General features: G+C 38.2%; 1 protein-coding gene across 2 annotated transcripts in view; it reads left to right on the top strand.

Moving 5' to 3' along the window:
* Positions 1-25,756, top strand: part of STS (steroid sulfatase) — a 175,833-nt gene that overhangs the window by 9,650 nt on the left and 140,427 nt on the right. Inside the window, exon 1 of one of the 2 annotated variants that reach the window (XM_008059068.2) lies at positions 15,008-15,134. The exons of the other annotated variant lie outside the window; for it this stretch is intronic. The gene's annotated coding sequence lies outside the window, so the exon portion shown is untranslated. Of the gene's footprint in view, positions 1-15,007; positions 15,135-25,756 lie in introns of those variants that run through there. 2 annotated transcript variants of the gene reach the window in all.

The following is a 25,756-nucleotide window of genomic DNA, read 5'->3' as shown; positions in this document are numbered from 1 at the left end:
CGAGGCTGCGGTGGCCAGGAGCGGGCACTGCACTCCAGTCTGGGCGACAGAGTGAGACTCAAACTCAAACTCAAACTCAAAAAAAAAAAAAAAGAATTCTAAATTTTTATGACTGCTTTGGTCTCTGGGAATTCTTCGTTTTTTGTAGTTTATTTCCAGAGTCGGAGGGGATTTGCAGTGTGCTTAATTGTGTAATATTTCACACCAGATGAATGGAGAGCCAGTTGATGTTAGTCATCTGTCAAGTTTATTTATTTCAAGATTCTAATATTCAGGGTGGAAGTTGATTAAGTGCATAGCTAATGTACATTTACAATAATTAATCAGATGTCATTCCCTTGCTTAGCTACTTATGTTCTTTGCTTTTTTTTTAAAAAAAAAATCATTATCAGACCAGTTATTCTGAGATCAAAAGTTTGGCTCCAGAATAAAATTATCTTTAAAGGACATTTCTCTTTGCTAGAAATAGGAAATTGCCTAATATTATCCTTAGCTTTGGAGACATTACCATACAAATGTAAAAGATAAGTATGTGAAGCACATTTAATAACACTGAACATCATAATGATAACTAAAAGTAATTTTGATTTCATATCTAGAAACCACACATTTGAAGTATTAGATAACTTTGTGAACTCCATTTTTTAGGGGATAATATTGTTCTGTAGTTTATTTCAAATATTATTCTAGGTCTCTTAAGAATGTCAAGAACAAGCTGGGCTCGGTGGCTCAGCCTGTAATCCCGCGCCTTTGGGAGGCTGAGGTGAGTGGATTGCCTGAGCCCGTGGGTTCGAGACCCGCCTGGGCAGCGAGACCTCATCTCTACAATAAATAAAAAAATCAGTCGGGCGTGGTAGTGCATGACTGTAATTCTGGCTCCTTGGAAGGCTGAGGCAGAAGGATCGCCGGAGCCCAGCAGGTCGAGGCTGTGGTGGCTGGGAGCAGCCACTGCACTCCAGTCTGGGCGACAGAGTGAGACTCCAACTCAAAAAAATTAAAAAAAAAAAAAAGAATGTCAAGAGTCAGTTAAGTCTCCAATCCCTAATTTTCTTCTTAGTCTTTTGAAAATATTAAGTAATATTTGAGTATTTTTTTTTCTTTCCTAACATGGGAAAATAATCAATAACTATGATGTAATTCCCTTAAGAAAAATTTATATCAGATTTGCTGGAAATTTTGAAATTGTATACTGTTACTCTAGACTCTCAAATTGCAAATCATATTATGATATCTATGATATAAGAACATGCTTTCTCTGTCTCCTAGATATAATTAATAACCTCGTGTTCTCATTTTGAGAGGTAGAACTGGTAAAATGGGACCACATATGTGCTAAAAAAAAAAAACAATGAAATGAACTTCCTTCTTTTTCTTGCTGCCTTTGGACATTTGTGGGACCAAGCTTGGAAAAGGGTGATAAGGATGAGGACGAGGAAAGATCAACTTGTTTGTTTATTCATTGGTAGGAAGGAGTTGCCAAGAATAAAAATGAATGTCTCAGTGCCATGGTGAACACATTTCTTTAGCTCTGAATCTGCTCATTGGGACTTCTGTGAATTAGCACCAAGAACTGCTGCCCAAGCATATTTTGTAGCCCTACCAAACACACTTTCTTAAAGTTCAGCACCTCTTAGGCTCTTTCTCTCTCTGTCTCTCCATATGCCCCTTTTCCTCTCTTCACTCACAAGTGCATGACCCTTCTCACCCATGGTCTGTGATGGGAACTGTCATTCCACAGGCAGTTCACTTTGCCACATAAAGTTTAAAAGAAACTATATATAAAACTGATTAGATGGTTAGGTGGATAAATGGATGGATGGATAGATGATAGGTGAGTCAGATAGACAGATGGATGATAAATGGAAAGATAGGGTCGACAGATGATAGATGGTTGATAGGTAGATATAGATAAGATAGATGAGATAGATGGTAGGTGAGATAGATATGGATAGGATGGATAGATGAATGATAAGTTAGCCGAGCATGGTAGCCTGTGCCTATAGTTCTGGCTACTTGGAAGGCTGAAGCAGAAGGATTGCCTGAGTCCAGCAGGGCGAGGCTGCAGTGGCCAGGAGTGTGCCACTGCACTCCAGCATGGGCAACAGAGTGAGACTACAACTCAAAATAAATAAGTGAATGATAAATAGATAATTGATATATAGGTGAAATAGATGCATATATACATAGATGGATAAATATAGATGAGATAGATAAATAGGATGGATAGATGGATGATAGGTAGATAGGGAGATAGAATGTATAGATGAAAGATAGGTAGAAAAACATATAGATACATTGATGATAGACAGATGGATGATATATAGATTTATAAAATGGGTAGATGAATTATAGATACATAGATAGAAATAAGATAGGTAATATTTTCTGTTTCTGCACTTTTGTGGTTTCCACGTTGAGAATGTTCTCAAAGGAATATGCTTGTGGTTCAATTTTCTGAGTCAACAACAAAGATACTCCTCCTAGGATGCTCTCAACATGAAAACTCAAACCAGTTTTGTGTTTTTTCTTAGCCTCTCTCTCAGACATATATACACAGAATTTTGAAATTTTCTTGGCAGAGTTGTGGTTTCATGAATCATTATTACAAACACAGAGAAGAGTCAGCAGGCTCTTCACCTATTGAAAAAGATTTCACTTTATGTCCTGTCTCCTTTCTGACTGGCACTGTGACAGGGATTTTCTTTTATCACATCCATTCCATTCTTCAACTGCATTCTTCTCAGTAATAATCCACTCACAAGTTGCTGTTCTTTCATGGTTTGTGTATATTTGGGAGGTCCTGATCTGCTTTGGTGAACTGAGCTGGAGGTTTTTTACATTTGTCTTTCAATACTGATTTGGATGTTTCCTCTTTCATCTATATGGGTTTCGGGGACATAGGGCCACCTATGATATAAGAACAGACAAGACTTCGAGATGCAGAAGCTGAGCCCTTTTTAGGATAATTAGCAAATATCTTTGGTTTCATTCCTCTCTTATTGTGACATAAGTTATATTGACTTTATATCAGTATATAATAAGATGGTTTGGGTTTGTATGTTGAGATCATTCTTGAAGGAGTATCTTTGTTGTTGACTCAAGATTTAACTGCAAATATGTTCCTTGGGAACATGCTCAATGTGGAAACCACAAAAGTGCATAAAATACCTAAACCACTATATTGACTACATATTAGTGTTTAAGTATTGTTAATTTTACATCATAGTATTTAAGTTATGGCCTATCAGGAGAAGAGTGAACCTTACCCAAGGCCTTTACTTCCTCTTCTGAGGAAGGGTTTAATATGTTTTCAGTTGTAGGCTGAATAGTAATATCATGTTAAGTGGACCTATTATTTTGTTATTGTCTTTATTTGGAGATTAAGTATGGTTTAAGGACACTATGGATGCCAAGTTGACATGGGGTAGACTGTGATGGTTAATTTTTTTTTTTTTTTGAGTTAGAGTCTCACTCTGTCGCCCAGACTGGAGTGCAGTGGCACGCTCCTGGCCACCGCAAGCTAGACCCTCTGGGCTCCGGCAATCCTTCCGCCTCAGCCTTCACAGTAGCCGGAATTACAGGCACGCAGTACCACGCCCGGCTGATTTTTAAAATTTATTGTAGAGATGAGATCTCGCCAAGTTGCCCGGGCGGGTCTCGAACCCGCGGGCTTAGGCAATTCACTCACCCCAGCCTCCCAAAGCGCTGGCATTACAGGCCGAGCCACCGAGCCTGGCTGATGGTTAATTTTAAGTGTCAACTTGACTAAATTTAAAAATACCTAGAGAACTGCTAAAGCAGTGTTTTGGGAAGTGTCAGCAAGGGTGTCTCCTGAGGATACTGGTATGGGAGTCATTGGCCTGAGAGGGAAAGGTCCATCCTCAATGTGGACAGGCACCATACAATCGCCTGGGGGCCTGAATAGAACAAAAAAATGGAGAAAACATTTGTCTCTCTCTTACTCTCTCCCCATCTTTCTCTTCCTCTATCCATCTCTGTGTGTATCTTTATCTGTCTCTCAGTCTCTATTCATCTCTCTTTCTCTCTCTGTCTCTCTCACTCTCTCTGTCCTGGAGCTAGAACACTCCTCTTGCCCTAGGATATCAGAACTCCATTTTCCCTAGCCTTTGTACTCCAGGACCTACAGTAGTGACACCCCAGGTTCTTAGGACTTCAGCATTCTTCCATGAAGGAAAAACACTAGAGATTAGATATTTGTGCTAATTCACTTCTCTGCAACAAGTATTTTTTAGGCATTTACCAAGCACTTGTGCTTAAAGAATAAGGACTAAACAAATTTCTCTAAAAGGAAACCTTATTATTATTATTTTTTTCTGATTATGTGACAAGGGCCAGCTGCACAGTGATCGGAGCGCATCAAATTGAAATTCTCTAAATTAGGGTGTCTTAAGGCCAACTGTAAGCCCAAGTTCATTTTCTTTTTCTTCCCATTAGTACAAATTACCATATTTGAGGAGTGTTGTAAATTTAACTGTGATACTTTTTCCATCAGCACAAATGCAATATGATTAAATTGTACTTTGTAGACCTTTTTCTGATTATAAAAATAAGTAGAACATTTGATAAATATAAGAATATATAGAGAAAACCACTGGTAGTCTTGCTCCCTCAAAACTAATTACAAATAGTTACATCATAATTCTTTCCAGACATGTATATGCATGTCTACACAAACATATGCATCTGAGACACATTTCCATATACATATGTGGATAGTTTTCTTAAATACATGATAATATTCCCTTTATATAATGCTCAGTTCTCTCTTTTCCACCTAGAATTATATCATGAAGCTTTTCTGTATGACAAAATATTCTTCAAAACGCAAGAATTTTAAGGGCTGTATAATAATATTCTAATATGTAATTTATTTGGTTTTTCCTCAGATCTCCTAGTTTTTAATTTTCTAACTAATAGTGGTAGAAATATATTGACATGCTTCTGTCTATCCATGAATACATGGATACATTTCTGGAAATAGAAACATAGAGTCTCAAAGAGTGTGAAAATGTTGAGGTAACTGTTATCCATTGTCAACAATGCTCCCAAAAGTCTGAGTTTGTGTTTGTATAACCAGTGATCAGGAGTTCCTATTTCATCTTATCCTTCCCAAGATACAGTGTTGCCACATCATAATATTTGCCAAATTGGTAGGTTAAAAACAGTATTTTCCTTGTATTTTAATATTAATTTTCTTTGACTCCTAATATAGTTGAGCATTTTTCATGTTTATATTAATTTATAATTGTTTTTCTTTTTTATTATTTATTTTTGTCATTAAAAATATTTGAATGTTGATTATTTTCCCATTTTTCATTTCCTTCCTTCCTTCCTTCTTTTCTTCCTTCCTCTTTTCTTTCTTTTCTCTTTCCCTTCCCTCTTTCTCTCCTTCCTACCTTCCCTCTTTTCTTCCCTTCCCTTCCTTCATTCCTCCCTTTCTCCCTCCCTCCTTCCTTCCTCCTTTTCTTCCTTCCCTCCCTCCATCCTTCCTCCTTCTTTCCTTCCTCCTTCCCTCTTTACTTTCTTCTTCTCTGTCTCTCTATCTTTGTCTCTCTCTCTCTTCTTTCTTTTCTCTCTTCCTTTCTTTCTCTCTCCCTCCTTTCTTAGTCAATTACTTATAGTATCCCTTCTTATTTTAAAGTCATGGGTAATAGTGATAGATTTCATGGAGTTACTCTGTGGTCCCCACATAGCCCTAGCTAGGCTCTTCTCACTAGCAGAACTACTTTTGCCTATTGTTATAGGCACCCTGGTGGGCTTGGGCATGTGTGGTTCCCATACTCTATGAAAAAGGGAATACGAATTATAAGATTTTGGGCCACTCTTTAGTAAAATATCCTCCTGGGAAAGTGTATGGTCTTTCAGGCTAGCACAGGAAAACTCTTTAAAGGTGGTTTTTTTTCCAGTTTAATTACATGGGAAGAAGACTGGGAGGTTGGGGGATTGGGGGTTAGGAGAGGTTCTCGGCCTAAGCACCAATCTGCTCATTACATGGCGAGGAAAATAAAGAATTAGAAATTTAACTATTGTAATCATTATTCATCATGTTTCATTGTCCCCCAAGCTAAAAGTGATATTTCTATTCCCTGGTACTTCTTTTGAGATCTTACATGTCAGAGTGCAAAAAACAGGAAATGCTAATAATTGGGCATGGAGACTTTCTCCCCATACCGATGAGCAGGTCCCTTGGGAGCAGAGACATTTAGCCTGAGGAGCAAATAGTGTATTTGCTCAATGTATTTACAGGCTCTATTCGGGGGCCAATGAAACTCTAGCTGGAGTGGTAGACTGGTATAAAACTCCAGGTTGAAAATTATTTTTCCTCTGGAGTTTGCAGCCATAGCTTGGTTGTCTTGTACTGGTCAGTTGAACAAACAAAGTCATTTTTTTTTTGTATGTAAACCATCTGCCCTCCCTACCCCTGCCCCCTGCACTTATGACCCTTTCTTTGTCCTCAATGTCCTAGGATTCCATGAAAATGGGCTTTGCTCTGGGTTTACTTTCATTCATTTTTGGGGGCACCTAAGTCTGTTCAATATTGAGATGCATGCCCTTCAGTTCTAAAACTATGTCTTGTTTCATTGCTTTGGTAATTTATCTCCATCAGGGTTCCTCTCTCTCTCTTTCTGGAGAATATCTATTAGCTGAAGATTGGACCCCTGGTTATGATATCCTAATCTTCATATCTTTTCTCTCCTGTTATCAATCACCTTGTCTTTTTGTTCCAATTTCCTTTGAGATGTCCTCAACTTGATCTTCCTAGCATTCTGCTGAATTATTTCATTTATCATATGCTGTGTTTCTGAAAGTTGTTTTGTTCTCTGAATGTACTTTTCTTGTAGCATCTTTTTATTATTTATTTAATTACTCATTAATTGACTGATCAATCTTTCCTTCCCTCCCTCCCCTTCCTTCCTTCCTTGCATCCTCTCTTTCTTTCATGGTTATTTGGTCTCTGTCCAAATATGACTAGCCATATGACATTGCTGATAGTCAACCATGTTTGACTTTCAAAAATGTCTATTTCAAATGATTTATCCTAATACTTTGATAAAAAGATGTCCCAGTTATCAATAATTAAATCCCTTCTTTTTCATTGCAAACATAGAACTGTGTGAGACAAAGGTATTAAACAAGAGGCATGCATGTACTTGTAATAATAAAATATAAATCCCAATTATAAGGAAGCTATGCTGAACAATTTTGTTGTGAATTTAATTTTTATTAGATATATCCAACACACCCAATGGTTATCAGGTAAAAAACAATTAGTTTAGGCTTTAGATTTTGGTAAGCAAATTTGTTTTTTTTTTCTATACTTCATTTTAATAGCTTAAGATTTTTATTAAAAATTACACCTGTACTTGGAAGGCTGAGGTGGAAGGATTGCTGGAGCCAAGCAGGTCGAGGCTGCGGTGGCTGGCAGTGGCCACTGCACTCCAGTCTGGGTGACAGAGTGAGACTCCAACTCAAAAAAAAAAAAAAAAAATACACCTGTTACTTCATGCAAAGGCAATGCATTTTTAAGAGTTGCTGACTGATTTTTCTGCATTGTTCAGGAGTTGCATTTTTATTCAGAAAGTGACAACAAGCATTCTGTTCTCAAATCTCCTTTGTATTGCAGACATGAATTTTGTTGGCATTGTCTTCAAGCATTTCCACAATATGTGTAAGTTGTAGGGATTAAGATGGTATGAGAAAGTGGGAGATTGGAGAATGGTAGTTAAATTAACAATTCAGTCAAGAAATGTTCCATTATGAACACTTTCAGGTAGGAGAAGGAATGAATTTATAATTTTCCATATTAATTGAATTCATAAATATTAACTTCAAAAGTTTTGATTTTTCTACATAATATCATAAAAAGGTCTTTTAGGTAATGATTGAATAACCAAGCCCCAATATTAAAATTTCACCATATACTATAGACATATTAATAGAAAGTTTAAAGTATTTTAATGTTATAAGCCAAATTTGAGCATTAATGGAAGAAGCATCATTACACACGAATGAAATTGCATATACAATTTGTTGTGCTTTTTGTGAACTCATAAACCGGTCAAGAACCTAACAAATAACTGAAGAATTTTTTTTTTTTTTGAGTTGGAGTCTCACTCCGTTGCCCAGACTGGAGTGCAGTGGCACACTTCCAGCCACCGCAGCCTCAACCTGCTGGGCTCTGGTGATCCTTCCGCCTCAGCCTTCCAAATAGCTGGAACCACAGGTGCACGCTACCACACCTGGCTAATTTTTGATTTATTGTAGAGATGAGGTCTCGCCAAGTTGCCCAGGCGGGTCTCGAACCCTCAGGCTCCACTCACCTTGGCCTCCCAAAGTGCTGGGATTACAGGCTGAGCCACCAAGCCCGGCTGTAACTGAAGAAATAGACTATAACTTTTCAGAAACAATCAGTTACTTGATAACTTGTAGTAGGTTCAACAGTACACACAACTGTTTAAAATCATAACACATCTACAACTATGCATGACATTCTAGTTCTACTCTCCTAGGAGATGAGATGATTGTTAAGGGAACAAGAAGAATGGCTTCTTGGCCTCCTGGTTTGTCAAAAAAAACCCAGAAAAAAACAGCCATTTAATTACATGCTATTGGAGCCAACAACAGAGTCTGAACTGTTCAATTCTATTATTACAGTAAAATTGTACATTTGCTTCACAAGCAGTGATACAAGGCAGTGGCTTTTGCTGCTGTGTTTCCATGCAGAAAAAATTATTAACAAGACTTGAGCATTAAGCTATTTCTCTCCATAAGATAATGAGTATTCCTTATTCTTTAACTCTCTGTATTTTACTTTATTAAAGGGTATTTTTCTTTATTTTTAATGAAATATGCTTATTGTAAAAAAAATTAGAAAATCATATAAAGGAAACATACCATAATCCTACTACCCATACTAGCCACTGTAATAGTTTATATATCTTTCCAGAATTTTCTATGCAGAATCAAGAAATACCATCTTACTATTTATTGCATTTTATAATTTCTGTTTTTAAAATTTGTATCTTGAAATAATTATGGATTCACAGGCATTTACACACACACAAAAAATAGTACAGAAATGTGTCTCCTACCCTTTACCCTGTCTTCCCCAGTGGCAGCAAAAGTGCTGGCTTTCAACAGATTTTTTTTCTGTAATTCTAGACCCGGAGACTTCTGAGGTGATTCAAATAATTGCTGTCTCCACCTCTTTTCTTCCTCCCTCCCTAACTTCCATAATTTCTTTCTTTCCAAATTTCTTCCCTACCTTCCTCCTAACTTATATTTCCTTCCTTCCTGTAATTCTTCCCTTCCGTCCTGTATTTTCCAATGGCTGCTGTAACAGATTATCTCACACTTGGTGACTTAAAACAACATAAATTTGTGACTTTGCAGCTCTGGAAGTCATAAGTACAAAGTGGATTTTATTGCCTGAAAATCAAGATGTGGCAGAGGTACATTCTTTTCTGGAGACTCTAGAGGTTGAACTTATTTCCTTGCCTTTTCCAACTTCTAGAGGGCACCTACATTTTCTGGCTGGTGGCCTCTTCCTCCGTCTTCAAGGTCAGCAGCATAGCATCTTCCAGTCTCTCGCCACCTTTGTCTTATATGGACCTTTGAGATTACATTGGACATCCCTGGCTAATTCCGGATGTTCTCCCTATCTCAAGACCCTTAACATAATGACACTTTGCATACAAGGTAAAGTATTTACAAGTTCTGGAGATTAGGTTGTAGACATCTTGGGGCAAGAGCATCATTCAGTCCATCACACGAGTTTTTGATCTTTCTGTTCTGAGGTTGGTCCATCCAGCCAATATGTCCTGGGCTGTTTTTAGCTGCTGGAGCTGTGCTAAACCACACATAACAGGTAACAGAGTTGTAGCTCAATGAATATTTGTAGATTGAATTTTAAAAAATAAATTGTAATACAAAGATGAATACCACAGATTTTTAGAAAATATTTATTTTATTATTATTTATTTTATATAATCATATAAATATATAATCATGTTTATCATAAATATAATAAATACTTATTTAATATATTAAATAGATTACATATCATATATAAATAATATTCATTTAAAATTTTATATTTCAATAACAATTTTTAGATAGGGTATGTAAATGAGTTTATCAACCAAATATCCCTAGCCCAAATCTTTACATTTTGATAGAAAAGCTCTTGCCTTTTAAAAAATTAAGTTTTAAAATTGACAAAAATTGGATATATTTATAGTATACAACATGATATTTTTATATATACACATTGTGGAATGGCTAAATCAAGCTAATTAACATATATATTGCCTCACAGACTTATTTTTTACAGGGAGACTACTCTCTTGTGATTCTTTAATCTACTCTCTTAGTGATTTTTCAAATATACAATACAGTCTTATTAACTATAGTCTTCATGTTGTGCAATAGATGTCGTGAACTATCCCTCCTAACTGAAATTGTGTATCCTTTGACCAACATCTTCCCAATGAAAAGCATTTGCTTTAATATTTATATCCACTGTGTTCATTTTCTATTGTTTCAATACGCACAATGGTTAAAACACCCACATAGCTCTAACTCTGTGACTCAGAATTCCAAGTGAGGGATAGACAGGTTACTCTGTTCAGGGGATCCCCAGGAAGAAATCAAGGTGCCAGGCAGACTGTGTTCTTATTTGAGGCCTGGGGTTCTCTTCCAAGTTCAGTGGGTGTTAGCAGAATTCGGTTCCTAGTGGTTGTGGATTGACGTTCCTGTTTTCTTGCTGCTAAAAGTCCTGGGCTACTCTCAGCTTCCAGAGGCCAGCCTTGGGATAATATATCTGTTGTTCCTGGTCCTCATGGGCCATTTACATCATTGTCATTGGCTGCTTCTTTGAAACCAGTTGGAGTCTGTCTTCAGGTCATCTTAGAATTCTGCCTACCACACCCATACACCTTTTGCTGGATTGATTGAACCTTGCTCCTTTGTAGAAAGTTGCTCTGCCTGGAAACTTCCTCTTTCTTTTTTTCAACCACTATTTCTTATTAATGTGGAGATATCTGTAGGATGCTCTGGTTTCCTGGGACACTCATGATTTTGCTGAGATTTCCAACAGGCATCCAAGTCTCTACTCGTGGGCTTTAAGGAGGTTGACCTGTTCTTGGGGCCCTAGAAGGCCTTGCCTCCCTTTCTTTACTTTTGTAATCTCAGGAATGGAGCCAGTCCTGTCCTGCTCAGAATGGGTACGGGGCATCTCTCCGTAGTAGAGCTCAGAGCTTCATCTGAAAGTCAAACGGGGGCTGACTCTAAACATCTACACTTCCTTCTTCTCCTCTGCTTCCCTTCCCCTTCTTTGAACTGATCCTTCAAGCAGACACTTGTCAATGTACTCCTTCTCCTTGCACCCTGTCCATTGGGACCAGTCAGAAACATCCAGCAGTGTATAAGTAAAGAAATGAAATATAGGCCAATGCAAAGGTATATGCAAATGTTAATATGACTTAATGGAAAGTGTGTATTGAGAAGGGAATGTGGTTATTAATAATTACTTAGGGAAGAATTCTGTCTCAGGAGACTAGTTTCGCTAAGAGTTTGCTATTTTTAAAGGGGATTTTATATAATACCTACATTTGACTTCACGCCTTCTTGCTCTAGAGGTTATTTGTTTTAAATAGATAATTCATCCACTGATCCTGCAGATAATCCCCCTGGTATAACCAGAATACTTATTTATATACATATACACCATACTTATTTTCTTTTGGAGTAATTGATGAGGAATTATGCTAAAAAAGCTGTTTTTTTGCCAATAAGTCCGTAATTTAGTGCATGATTTAATTGTAATCAGCCTTAAATTTCATTCTTACTTTTAAAGTATCTACAGGGTGGCTGTTTTTGGAAATGTTACTCTCTGAAGCAGTTTCTAATGGACATCCCACCTTCTTAATGTACCTTTTGTGTATGTGTAAAGGAGAAAATATACTTTCTTTTCTTTTCCTCATAGGTTTTCAGTTGAGACAGTCTCCTGAAAATAAAAGTCAGATTAACCAGAGAAAAACCAGCAGAAGTTTATCGATGTGTGCTGTACCCTTCACACAGGAGAGGCCTCCGTTGGAAAGTATTTCTCTTTCAAGGCTGTGGCTTTGGGGCCTTGCATAAATAGTATTTTCACAAAGAGCCATAAAATCCTATATAGTGACAAGACAGAGAAGAGAGCAGATTCATGTTCCAACAGGCATGAGCATGTGGGAAGGTACATTTATGGGAAGAGTAAAGTCTGCTCCTAGATCCTCCAACTCTGCTGTCTCAGAGCTAATAAGCAAGTGTTGTAAAGGAGCGTGTCTTTAGGTGGGTAGGGCAGAGAGGAGACCAGGAAGATATTGTGTTTTTGTCAATTGCTCTTCTGCCACCAGGCAAGCAGAGGGAGAGGCAGAGTGTTCCCTGCATTCTAACCTTCTTTGACTCGGCAATCCTCAGTATTTTAAAGAGGGATATTTTGGTTTTCTTTATGTGTGAAAACTGTATCCATCTCTGGCCTCAGGAAAGGAGCTATCCACAACCACCCTCCTAGGTAGCTCCTGTTTTGTGTGTGTCCTAACTGGCATTTTGGCTTCCTCTTACCCATCCCAGAGTATCTACTTTAACGATTGCTCATCTAGTTTGTTGGTTGACGATGTCAACTCTTTTTGACCTTACTGGCCAGGAAAGGCTGCATCATGGAGCCCTCATAGGTCATCTCAGGATCAGGGATCGACCATTCCCTCCCATTTGGGCCTCAGGGTAGTGCCAGCCTTGGCAGCCAGCCCTCTTCCTCCTGGCTTCCCTATTCCTGCCCCACCACTGTTAGCCATCTTTTTAGAAAATTCTCCTCTAATTCTCCCATTTTCCATGTGTCTTATCTTTTCTAGTTGGACCACGTGGCTGATACTAGCCCCTTGCTGGCCCTTGCTGGCCCATTCAGAGACCACAAGGCTGTCTACAGCCAAGGAAAAGGACTGGCTAATTTGCAGCTCCTGTGTGTAGCAAACCTATTGGAATGTGTTGTACCTTCAAGCTGATCAGAGGTGTTTGCCACAGTAACTGAGTCATCAGTGGGGTTATTGGCCCTGTAATGTGACAGTTATGAGACTGACATCTCAAGGGATGGGGCAGATATACACCTGCACCCATTTTCATCAACATGACATTGGATAAGTAGCATCTGGCTTCTTATAGATGCGCAATAACAGGATGCTGCACTGGAGGCTGTGATTCTCTAGTCTTCAGGATGTTTCACAGGAAAGGAAGGTTGATTTTATATAAAAGTAAACTTAAATGGGACTCCAACTCCACTGGTCTAAAAGTCTCCTCTGCATGGTATAAAAAAATGTGGATTTAATAAAAAGAGACTTTTATTCAAAAGGACTATGCAAGAGAGAAACCTCTCTGACTATAAGGTCTGTAAGCATCTTAAAGGCTAGAGGCAAAACTGGTTTTTTTCTTTTATGCAGAGAAGTAAACAAGGCTAGAAACACATCACATGAGGGGAAGTAGAATTTAAGGGTGGACTGGTGAGACAGTAGATCAGATAATATTTGCCCTGAGTCTGCCTGCTCCCAGGAGAGGCCATCTGCTCACTCAGGCTGTGAGTGGACCCACATTCCAGGACCTGGGGGAAGAAAAGACGCTGATCCAATATTTCCCTATAAGGACAAGCGGTTCAACTAATCATTTGTCAGACAAAGAATGACAACGTAGAGAGTCTGTCTCTGACTTTGTCCTAGCAGACAAGGGACATCCATGAGTCTTTTCTCAGTCATATGGGAAGGGGGTTCTTTTTAGTCAGCAATTTTCCAGAACACAAAGAATGACGGGTGTTTTAAAGAAAAGCATATTAAGTGGCACTTATTAATGCACAGTAGCACTGTAAGGATGACTTTATTCAGGACCATCGTGATATCTATAGGGTCTTGCAGTAGAGAGGGAGATGGGTTCAGCTCTGAATACAGCATGAGCAAATGGGGATTTATAGCCAAGGAGCAGGGTAGGACCATAGATAGAAAATTGCTAAGAGGAAATATCTGAGGTAAGAGGGATTCTGGCTAAACCAACCTAACAGGAATTTTGCTGAAAACAGGACAGAGTGATCAGACATCACCTGGGGACAGTGGAGCATGAGGAAGCCAATCAGATATCAAGGGTGATCAAATAGCAAGAATGAGAACTTCTTGTGAAATCTGGATTTCACAAAGAAGTAAACAGATAAGCTTTAGAAAAGGTTCAGGAACCTGACTAACATTTGGTCAAGCAAAGAATCTTTGTCAAGGGATTTCTTAACCTTTGCTGTTTTCTAAGATACCAGGGCTTGAGTGAAATGCGATGCTGCTGGTAGCATGATTTCAACCTAATAACCTCATTTTCTGTTTGTGGTGGTTGTTGAGCTGCAAGGGAGAAAATCTTCAAGGGACCCACCAAGAGAATTCTCTTAGGCTGGAATAGCATACAATAAGAGCCATCTCGTAGCTATGAGATCAGTGATTGCCATAAGGTCACGTGAGAGTCTGGCAGGGCTGACTCTATGTGTCACTTAGCAGTATGATGCAACCTGGCGGGGGTTTGCAAACCTGGCCTGGGAGATTTCCAGAAGACAAGGGCACCTCAGCACAGGTGCAACTTTTGTAGACCTTAAAACAGAGCTTTCCCTTAAACTAATAGCATAAACTCCTTAATGAGAGAAATACCTGGTAACTGACACAAACTGAATACAAGCAGAATACAAGTAGAAGAAAGGGGATAGAATCTCCCAAACTTCTGGTCGTCTGACCCTCTGACTGTATTTGGACCGTGTTACCAGCCTGACCCTGCTATCTGTCTGGTAACAGTGCTGCTAAAGGAAACCAGTTAAGCATCAGATGGCATCTAGATTCATCTTTGATGCAAATTGAACTGAAGGGAGATAAGTTGCCCCTGAGGAAGCTGATTTACTAGGATAACCTGAAACTCCCAAACAAATGCAACAGATGAGCAAAGGAATATGCTTATTAAACTCCCACTGGTTCAGAAGCCATGAATAGAGGTAAATGAATGAAGTTGAAATCTCCATCACAGTTCACTTCCCCCACAACAGGACAGAAGCTAAAGTTGCCTTGAAGGTAAACACTGATTCCACTGACTGTCTGGTAGCTTTTAACCTAAAACACACTAGTTGGGGTGGTGATAGCAGCTACCTGCCTGTATTGCATGTTCTCCCAACACGTGTTGTTGTGTTCTTGTTTCTTAAATCTGGTTGCTTGGTAATTTCTATTGATTATAATGATTTTCTGTGAGGCTTAGCAAGGGAAGGTTTTAAGAGGGGTTATAAATGGGGCTAATTAGTAAGATGCAAATTGCTTTTGCGGCTATTTCAAAACATCTAAGTGACCCATAATTAAATTATTTTGCCAAAGTATTTGTTAATTATCATCTTCCTATTGAGTTTATTTCATCAGGAGATGGTAGTCTCTGTCTAATAGGTAGAGCAGGGAAGAGCATTGTGCATGTGTCTTGCAAAGAGGGAAGAGCGTGCTTATTTTGTTGGGTTTCTTTCTCCCCGAAAGCATTGGTATGCTCTTATTTTTAATTTCTTCTTTGACGTATCCTAGATGATGAGCTTGCTTACTGGCTGTAGGAATTTTCTGGTTGGGAAGAATGACAGGAGTCACTTTGTTTAAATTCCCTAATTCTCCGCGAAGTAATCCCTTCTGCAGCATCCCTGACAGATGGAGCTTTCCACCCTTTGACCAATCCCAGCATGGGAAGAAAGGGCTTGAAGAGGCTGATCATTTCATGGTCTGGCAGCTCTTGTAAGTTTGTGGCTTTTGTATTGGACGACATCCTAGCTCTGGCCTCTGAGACAATAGCTAAAATATTTCTCTCTTTCACAGATAGCCATTTGAGCACATTTAATGGCACTCTAATGCCATTTTCTGCTCTGGTTGAAATGTTACCAATTCCTGAGTAAGCATGAATGCAACACTTTTTCTCTTTTTTTTTGTATTAAGCATCCTGATCACTCTCGCCTTGATTTCTTAAAATGCAGTGGTCTGAACAAAAAATATTCCACCTTGGATCTGACTTAGTGTAAAGAGTTGAATGGAACTCCTCCTCCTTGATTCAAAAATGTCTTCCTATTAATATGCACTAAAGAAGCATTAACTTTAACTTTCTAAACATTCTATTGTTCAACTGACTATTGCTTTACCTGGTTTAAAGTCTTCTTCACAGGAGTTGCAAGTTGGCCACATATTAGCGGCCTTGTGCTGCTGATTATGAATATTAGCGACTTTGTGCTGCTGATTATGTTTCTTAAACCAGGAGATGATGCTTTTTACCCATTGTATTTAATTTTGTGAATTTTCATCTTTTGTTCCATTTATCAAGGTCTTTTTGAATGTCTATTCTCTTCCAATGAACAATCTATCCTCTCCATGTTGGATAAATATTCTAATAGTCCATTCACACAAATCATTGATATAAATTATTGAATAGTGCAGAGCTGCATAGGACAGTCTCAGAAACCTCTCCCATTCAGTAAAATTCTTTAATTAGCACTCGTGTGAAGCATTTGTTTAGCTAACTACAACTTGTAGATTCTGTAACATATTTTCAATTTCTGTGCTAGAAGGATGATCCATCTTACTGCTGTTATTTCCAGGAGAGGGAAGTCTAGTTGCATTACCTTAAAAGATAGAAGGGCGATATCATTTCCAGAGAGCTCAGGATGGCACCAGATGATCGCTGTTTACCTTTCTAAGTACACACTAATCATCATAGAAATATGAATTCATAAATCTTGTGTTAGACAAATTTTAAGTTACCTAGTTTCTAGTTTCTAATATTGTCCTTGTTTTACTTAAAAATGATGTGGTTAGCCCGGCTCGGTGGCTCAGCCTGTAATCCCGCACCTTGGGAGGCTGAGGTGAGTGGATTGCCTGAGCCCGCGGGTTCGAGACCCGCCTGGGCAACTTGGCAAGACCTCATCTCTACAATAAATAAAAAATTAGCCGGGTGTGGTAGCGCGTGCCTGTAGTTCCAGCTACTTGGAAGGCTGAGTGGAAGGATCGCCAGAACCCAGCAAGTCGAGGCTGCGGTGGCCGGGAGCGGCCACTGCACTCCAGTCTGGGCGACAGAGTGAGACTCCAACTCAAAAATAAAAACAAAAATAAAAATGATGTGGTTGTTCATAAAATGACATCACAGTATGTGCCTCTCTAAGTGAATGTGCATCTACAACAATATTCACCTAATATATTTCATATACTCTCTAACTATATTGGGCGCCTTTGTTTATATTTGCATAGGCACTTTTATAGACTGAATGTTTCTGACCCTCAGAATGCATACGGTGAAACCTAACCCTCAAGGTGATGGTGTTAGGAAGTGAGGACTTTGAGGAGTGATGAGGTCATGAGGGTGGAGCTTCATAAACAGGATTAATGTCCTTAGAAAAGAGACCTAAAAGAGCTCCCTCACTCATTTCACTATGTGAAGACACAGTGAGAAGGCACTGCCTATGAACGAAGAAACAGGTCCTCATCAGACACTAAATCTGTTGGTGCATTGATCTTAGACTTCCAGATTCCCAAACTGAGAAATACATGTCTGTTTTTTATAAGCCCCTTAGTCTATGGTATTTTGTTACAAAAGCCCAAAAAGACTAAGGCAAAAAACATTTTCATAAATAAGGAACGGCCATTGGCTAGTTAATTTAGTAGAATTATATCCTATTGTCACGTATAATCATGTTCATTTTGAACTTGGATCTTTTTGGTTTGCTATTGTCATAACTGTCTGTCTGCAGGTAATATTAAGCTTGAAGCTTAAGCAAACCCTACAGATTAAAATCTTTGTTGAGGACATTTCTACATTATAAAATACATTTTTTTAATTAGGACATCCACCTAGTGGGATTGAGAACAAAGAACAGAACTATGTGTGTGGGGGGGTAGAAAAAGAAAAAAGAAAAAAAATGCAGAGTATGGTGGTTTATGACTGTAATTCCAGCACTTTGGGATGTCAAGACAGGAGGACCTCTTGAGTCCAAGAACTTGAGATGAGCCTGGGTAACATAGTGAGACCTCATCTCTATTTTTATAAAAAGAAGAAGATGAGGAACTCTATATGGGGAAAGATTCCCTCAGCTGCAAAAAAGATGTTTTGAGTGTTTTTCAAAATTATGTTTAATCTAAAGACAATTGTCATCATTAAATTTCTTGTTTTATCTAGACTTTTGCAATGTTGTCCATCTCTGAATAGAGAATACTGCCTTGACTAGTGGACTTACACATGTTTCCTTCATGCCTATCTTCTTTCAGCCTGGGAGTTTCCTTTCCTACTTTTGATTCCACAGGCTAGATCCATTTATGCACGTGTATCAAAGCTCTTTTTCAGCTGAAGGTTATTTCAAATTGCATCCTACCAATCCTATTAATCACTTGGCAAACTCTATAAATATTCTTTATCTAAAATATACTACCAATGAAAGAGAATTAATATGCTTAAAATAGTGATTTTTAAAAATTTTTAAAAGTTCACTTTCACCGGTCCTAATAGGGTGAATGACCATTCTGGTCAGCCCAGCATTAAGGAGGTTCTCAGTACATGGGGCTTTCAGTGCTCAAACCAGAACAGCCAAGGCACCAAGAAAGGGAGTTACCCCCAACAGTCTAACACACTAAGCCTCTTCAGTTTATATTAAACATTCATGCTCAATTCATGAAATATCCTTTTTTTCAGTGAAAGATAGAGTTAAAAAGAGTTTATAAACTACTTAATAGTTAAAATACCACCAAGGGAAAGAAGTTTTTTAAAAGTCCCAATTTTTAAACTATAAGTCTAGCTGAATAGTAAATATTTTCTTTGTAAGCAAAAGAAAAGCCTGTTTCCATAATTCTATTCATAATTCTATTCCTAATAGTTTCCTTTCCTTAAATTCTGTTGAAATTCAGAATGATTTTATTGAGTTGTTTGAACTCTAGCTGTGAAGAAAGTTTGGGATAAAAGCAATGCTGTGCAATGATATTAAATGGCTTTATAGGAATTTATGTCTTTCAAAGTGAAGTGTTCATTACCTGTATTTTTTTATTGCTTTTGAAGAAAAGCCAAGAGTGAATTTAATGTATTTTTTTAACTGGTAGAAATCAGCTGAAGACATAAACTATGTAGACATTCATTTTCCACTCTTTTCCCATTATGAAAATATTCTGAGACATTTAACATCACTGTGATTCAAGGAGAGACATTGATAAGAGTTGGTGGAAAGAGAAGGAGAAAAGAAAAGAGTAGAACATCATTCCTTGAACACCTCCCATCTAACCTGGGAGTCGGGTGCACTTCATCTCTTAAAAATAGAGGTAAATGGGCCCAGCTCGGTGGCTCAGCCTGTAATCCCAGCACTTTGGGAGGCTGAGGCGAGTGGATTACCTGAGCCTGCGGGTTTGAGACCCACCCGGGCAACTTGGCGAGACCTTGGGTCTACAATAAATCAAAAACTAGCCGGGTGTGGTAACACACCTGTAGTTCTGGCTACTTGGAAGGCTGAGGTGGAAGGACTGCCGGAGCCCAGCAGGTCAAGGCTGCAGTGGCCGGGAGCATGCCACTGCCCTCCAGCCTGGGTGACAGAGTGAGACTCCAACTCAAAAAAAAAATAATAATGATAGAGGTAAATGGGACACAGAAGCTTTGAGTAGCAAAGCCAACAGTTGAAAGAAAGACCACTGGTTTCATAATCTGATCTTTTCACTCAAACCTCTCAATTCTTAAATTTAAAAAGCAGGTTTTCAGGGCATTATTTTACATTACACAGATTCTGACTTGAGCAGGAATTAAAATCTAATGGGCTGCAAAGCACTAAATATTTTGTCAATCACTAGCACTAAGCACAGTGGTAGGGCTAGTCTTTTCTCATACCAATTTTATGACTGTCATTAGAGTCAAACATTTTTTTTTTTTTTTAGAAAGTAGGATTTATTAAGAAGTTAGAAAAACTCCCACAGTGGGAAGGGACCTGAAAGAGTCAAGCATTTAACCTTCCTGGATTTCAGTCTTTTCACCTATGCAATGGACTGAGTGTTTTAGTCCCTACAAAATTAATATGTTTAAATCCTAATCCCCAAGGTGATGGTATTAGGAGATGGGGCCATTGGGAGGTATGAGGTTGTGAGGGTAGAGACTCATGAATGGGATTAGTATCCTTGTAAAAGGGACTTCAGAGATCTCTCTCTTCCTTCCACCATGTGAACACATAGCAAGATGATACCATCTGTGAACCAGGAAGTGGGTCTTCGCCAGGCACAATCTGCCACACCTTGATCTTGGGTTTCCAGCCTCCCAAATTGTGGGAAATAGATTTCTGTTGTTTATAAGCCATGCAGTCTATGATGTTCTGTTATGACAGTCTGAATAGATTAAGGCGACCTGAAAAGTGAGGGTATTTGCCCATAGGTTCTCCAAGAACCCTTCTTGGTCTAACAGTGTGATTTTCAGAGCCTTTCCCACTTGAAGATTGATTTTCCTTCCTTGGTAGAATGTTTCTGTTGCCCTCCAACCTTATTTTGCTAATTTTGGCTTCCTTGGCCTAATTTTCTCTTCCCCTGCCTTTTACTGTCCATGACACTTGTAGTTACACAGGTGAACCTTCAAAATGTCTTGACTAAGGGTCTAAGAACACTTGGGGTGCCCATTGGAAAGCCCACAAAACTTTGAAACTGCAGACTCAAGTCTTGAACCATTCTAGGAAGACAAGTGGTAGCAATTGTCTCTGTGTCCATACCCTCTAGTAAAAGTCACTATCAGCTATGAATTAACCTTTATGGAAGTGCATGTAGGCTTATTGAACTGAATTTAGTTTATATTCAATGATGGTAGATGTATGGGAGGATACAGAGAGAACTTCAAAGCTAGAATGGTCTGATGTTTCTAGTGTTGAAAGTTCCTGCGTTTGATGATTCACTAGGAGGACTCACAGGCTAAGTATATAGTGGGTCTTATGGCTAAGATGGTATTTCACCAAAAGGATACAGAGCTAACTCAGCAAAGGGAAATGGCTCATGGGATAAAGTCTTGGGGAATCCAGGCACAAGCTTCCAGGTGGGTCTCCCAGTAGAGTCACACAGGACACATTTAACTCCTCCATATATGAAACATTGTCTATCAGAGAAGCTTGTTAGAAACTCAGTGCTCAGGGTATTTATGGAGGGCTGTTCATGTAGGTGCCCTTTGCTCAGCACTATCAAAATTGCAGATTTCCAGAAGGAAAGCAGATGTTCAGTATAAGCTATGTTGTTTGTACAAGCTTTTCAGTCAGAGCGATCCATTCTTATTAATTCTGGGAATAGTGGGGATACTCCCCAAATCTAATTCCCAGATGCCAGGCAAGAGCTAACCTTGCAAGCAGACCTTTCTAAAGCAGACAGTCTTGGGTCTGCAGCATTAACTACTTTCTGCACATTTCTGAAGTGGTTCATATTTGTTATCTTTTTAAGGAAATAAACTCTGTCACCATTAAGTCCTAGATGCATCCCAGAAAATAAAAGCTGGAGGAGAATCTTGGAATTTTAGTCCATTACTTCATTTATAGATAGGAAAGACAATTCCATTCTTTTTTTTTTCTTGTTTTTGTATATTTTTATGAGATGTAATTTACCTACAATAAAATGTAGATCTTAAAAGTTCTATTTGATTAATTTTGAAAATTTAATACATACATATAAGCATTATCTTAAACAAAATATAGAGTATTTCCATCATCATCTAGAACATTTCTGTTGCCCTTCTCTAATAAAAACCTCAGCCAGAGATAACCATTCTTCAGATTTCTATCATCATACATTAATTTTGCCTTTTTTTGACTGTGTATGAATAGATATGTAAGGTGTGTTTTCACTGGTGTCTTGCTTCTTTTGCTCACCATAGTATGTTTGAAATTCCTCTATGTTGTGTATATCAGTAGTGGCTGAGTAGGTAGTATCATATTGAATTGATATTCTATCATTTGTTTATCCATTTTTCTGCTGATAAATATTTAGACTGTTTCCAGTTTGGGGTTATTGTGACAAAGGCTTTAAGTTGGTGTATAGTTTTATTTCTCTTGTTTAAACATGTAATTACTTGGCAGTAAGATATATGTATGAGAGGGGACCCAAAAAGCTGGAAATATCTTTTTTTGGAGGACAGGCACCTTGTGGTAAAGGCTTCCCCTGCTAGGTAAGTGTTCTAGGAACCTGTAGGCATCAGTGTACCAGCTAACATTGTTGTGCATCATGATTTGCAGAAGAAACATTCTGAGTTGTGGCAGGCATATAACTGGTCTTTCACCATGACAATGCAACTGCCCTCACTGTGCTGAGTGTTCAACAATTTTTTATCAAAAACATCATGACTCATGCCTCATCCTCCCTATTCACCGAATCTCTCCCGGAATGACATTTTTTTTGTTGTTTCCCTGGTTGAAAAGAAGTCCTCACAGTTTTGTTTCCTTCCAATGTGGAAGAGGTGAAACAAGAATGGCAGAAGCACTTATAGGTAAGTTTGAAAACCGTTTTGAGTAATGGAAAAAACACCTTGATGGGTGTATTGCATTAAACAGAGAGAACTTTGAAGGTGACTGAAGTTTAAACAAGTAAGAATGAATACACAATTTTTAATAAATAAATTCAATTTGGGAGGGTTGCCCCTTGTATATATAATTTTATAAGAAAAAGTGAAACTTTTTCTAAAATGTTTGATGTTACACTTTAACTAGTGGTATAAAAGAATTCACTAGTTCTGCATCTTCACCAGCATTTGATGTTATCAGTTTTTTAAAGATAAATTAGCTGCCGTAGTGGGTGTGAAATGGTATCTCATAGTGGTAATTTTCTTTTATCTGATGACTGATATGCCGAACACCTATTTATTTCCTTATTAGTCCTTTATATATCTTCTTGTATAAAGTGTATATTCAGTTATTGTACTCATTTTATTGTGTTGTTCCTCTTTTATTATTGATTTGTTTTTATGTATTCTAAACATAAATCCTTTAAAAGATAATTGTCTTACAAATGTGTTTCTCTAATCTGTGACTTGCTTATTTGTATTATTATTATTATTATTATTTGAGTCAGAGTCTCCCTCTGTCGCCCAGACTGGAGTGCTGTGGCACGCTCCCGGCCACCACAACCTTGACTTGCTGGGCTCTGGTGATCCTTCCACCTCAGCTTTTCAAGTAGCTGGAACTTCAGGCGCCCACCACCACGCCTGGCTAATTTTTTTGATTGATTGTAGAGATGAGGTCTCGCCAAGTTGCCCAGGCGGGTCTCGAACCCGCGGGCTCAGGCAATTCACTCACCTTGGCCTCCCAAAGCGCAGGATTACAGGCTGAGCCACTGAGCCCGGCGAATTATTTTTTATGATTGTTTTGAATCAGAAATTGAATGCCTCTTTTAATTATTTTAAATTATATCACTTATTCTCTCAATAGTCATACTTTCTTTACTTAATGATAAATCAGGAGCATCTCAAAAATAATCATTTCCAAAAAAGAAAAGAAAAACTTTCTATAGCCATTGTTCTGTTCTAGTTACTATATTAGCTTTGTTCAAATAATCTTTTTTAAAAGTAAAAACAAACTGTATTTTGCTGCCCGATGAGACAATATACTGATTTGAGAGTTTGGAATAAAACCATTATGAATATTCATATTATTAAGAAAAGTTTCCAAGCACATAGTATAACCAAAAGTTTTAGAATAGACATTAAATATGTGGAATTATGAATGGTGACTTTAGTATTTGCCATAGTCCCTATTCCATGCTATATTTTTAAAAACATTCTACATTGTAATCCTATGAATTTGACTACTTTATATACCTCAAATAAGTAGAATCATGCAGAATTTGTCTTTCTGGAACTGGCTTATTTTGCTTACCATAACGTTTTCAAGGTTTATCCATGTTGTTGCATATTGTAGAATTTTCTTCTGTTTTAAAGTTGAATAGTATTCCATTGTATGCATATGCCATATTCTTTTTTCAAGTTGCCTTGCAACTTACTTTTTTTAAAATTTATTTTCTTTTATTATAAAGATGTGGGGTATGTAAGGTTTAGCTACATAGGTAGGATGCATGCAGGTGAAGTTTGGGCTTCCAACTGGTCTTCCTTCCCCTGGTAGTGAACCTGGTAGCCTTTGTGTTGTCATGTGGGCCCCACTCATCTCCCTGTCTTCCTCCACTAGCAGTGCCCAGCAATTGCCAGTCTCTTCCTTGTGTGTGATTGTTGTTCAGGGTCTACATATGAGTGAGAACATGCAGTCTTCAGTTCTTTGTTTCTGTGATAGATCAATAATAGGATGGTCTACGACTCTATCCAATTTGCTGGGAAGTCCATAACTGTGTTCTTCTTTATGGCTGTGTAATACTCCATCATGTATATGTACCACATTTTCTTCATCCAGTCCACTTTTGATGGGCGGTAGAGTAGGTTCCAAGATTTTACTATTTTGAATAGTGCTGCAGTAAACATCTGTGTGCAGGTATCTTTGTGGTAGAAGGAATTATGTTCTTCTGGGTATATTCCCAGGAGAGGGAAGGCTGGATCATATGGAAGGTCGACTTTTAGTTCTTTTAGGAGTTGCCACACTGCTTTCCACAGAGCTTAGATTAGTTTGCACCCCACCAACAGGGTAGAAGTGTTCCCTTTTCTCCACACCCATGCCAGCATGTGTTGTTTTTGACTTATTAATGGTAGCCATCCTTATCGAAGTTGGGTGGTATCTCATTGTAGTTTTGATTTGTGCATTTCTCTGATGATTAGTGAGGCTGAGCATTTTTTCATGTGTTTGTTGGATGCTTGTATGTCTTCTTTCTTTTGAGAAGTGTCTGTTCATGTCCTTTGCCTACTTTTTAATGGAGTTGTTTGGGTTTTTTTCCCTCTTTCACTTCGTTTGTGTTCCCTGTAGATCGTGGATATTAGGCCTTTGTCAGATGCATAATTTGCAAATATTTTCTCCCATTCAGTGGGTTATCTCTTTATTCTCTTGATGGTTTATTTTGCTCTGTCAAAGATTTTCAGTTTGATGAGGTCCCACTCGTCAATTTTAGCTTTTATGACATTCGCTTTTGGGAAATTGGTCAACAATTCATTGCCTACTCTGATGTACATGAAGTTGTTTCCTACATTTTCTTCTAGGATTCTTATAGTTTGAGGTTTTATGTTTAGGTCTTTGATCCATTTTGAGTTGATTTTTTGTATATGGTGATAGGTAGGGATACAGTTTCATTCTTTTGCATGTGGTCAGCCAGTTTTCACAGCACCATTTGTTAAATATGGTCTCCTTACCCCAGTGATTTCTGTTGGTGGCTTTTTCAAAGATGAGTTGGTTGAGAGACTGTGTTTTTGCTTCCAGAATCTCTGTCCTGTTCCATTGTTCTATGTGTCTATCCTGGTACCAATACCAGGCTGTTTTAGTAATGTTTAAAGTCTGAAAGTATGATACCTCCCACTTTGTTCTTTTTGCTGAGGATTGTTTTGGCTATCTGTGCTCTTTTCTGTTTCCATATGAATTTCTGTATTATCATTTCCATGCCTGAGAAAAATGATGTTGGTAATTTAATGGGTATTACATTAAATCTGTAGATTGCCTTGGGTAGAATCTTGAAAATATTGATTCTTCCAATCCATGAGCAAGGAATTTTTTTTTTTTTTTAAAGATGTGAGGTACAAGTCAGGATTGGGTACATAAGTGGTCTAGGTACAGGTG

This window comes from Carlito syrichta, unplaced genomic scaffold, assembly GCF_000164805.1.
Source record: "Carlito syrichta isolate Samal-C Ts95f unplaced genomic scaffold, Tarsius_syrichta-2.0.1 Scaffold303684, whole genome shotgun sequence".
Classification (NCBI taxonomy): Eukaryota; Metazoa; Chordata; class Mammalia; order Primates; family Tarsiidae; genus Carlito; species Carlito syrichta.
Note: the sequence above shows the minus strand (reverse complement) of the source record. Positions and strands in the feature narration are given on the sequence as shown.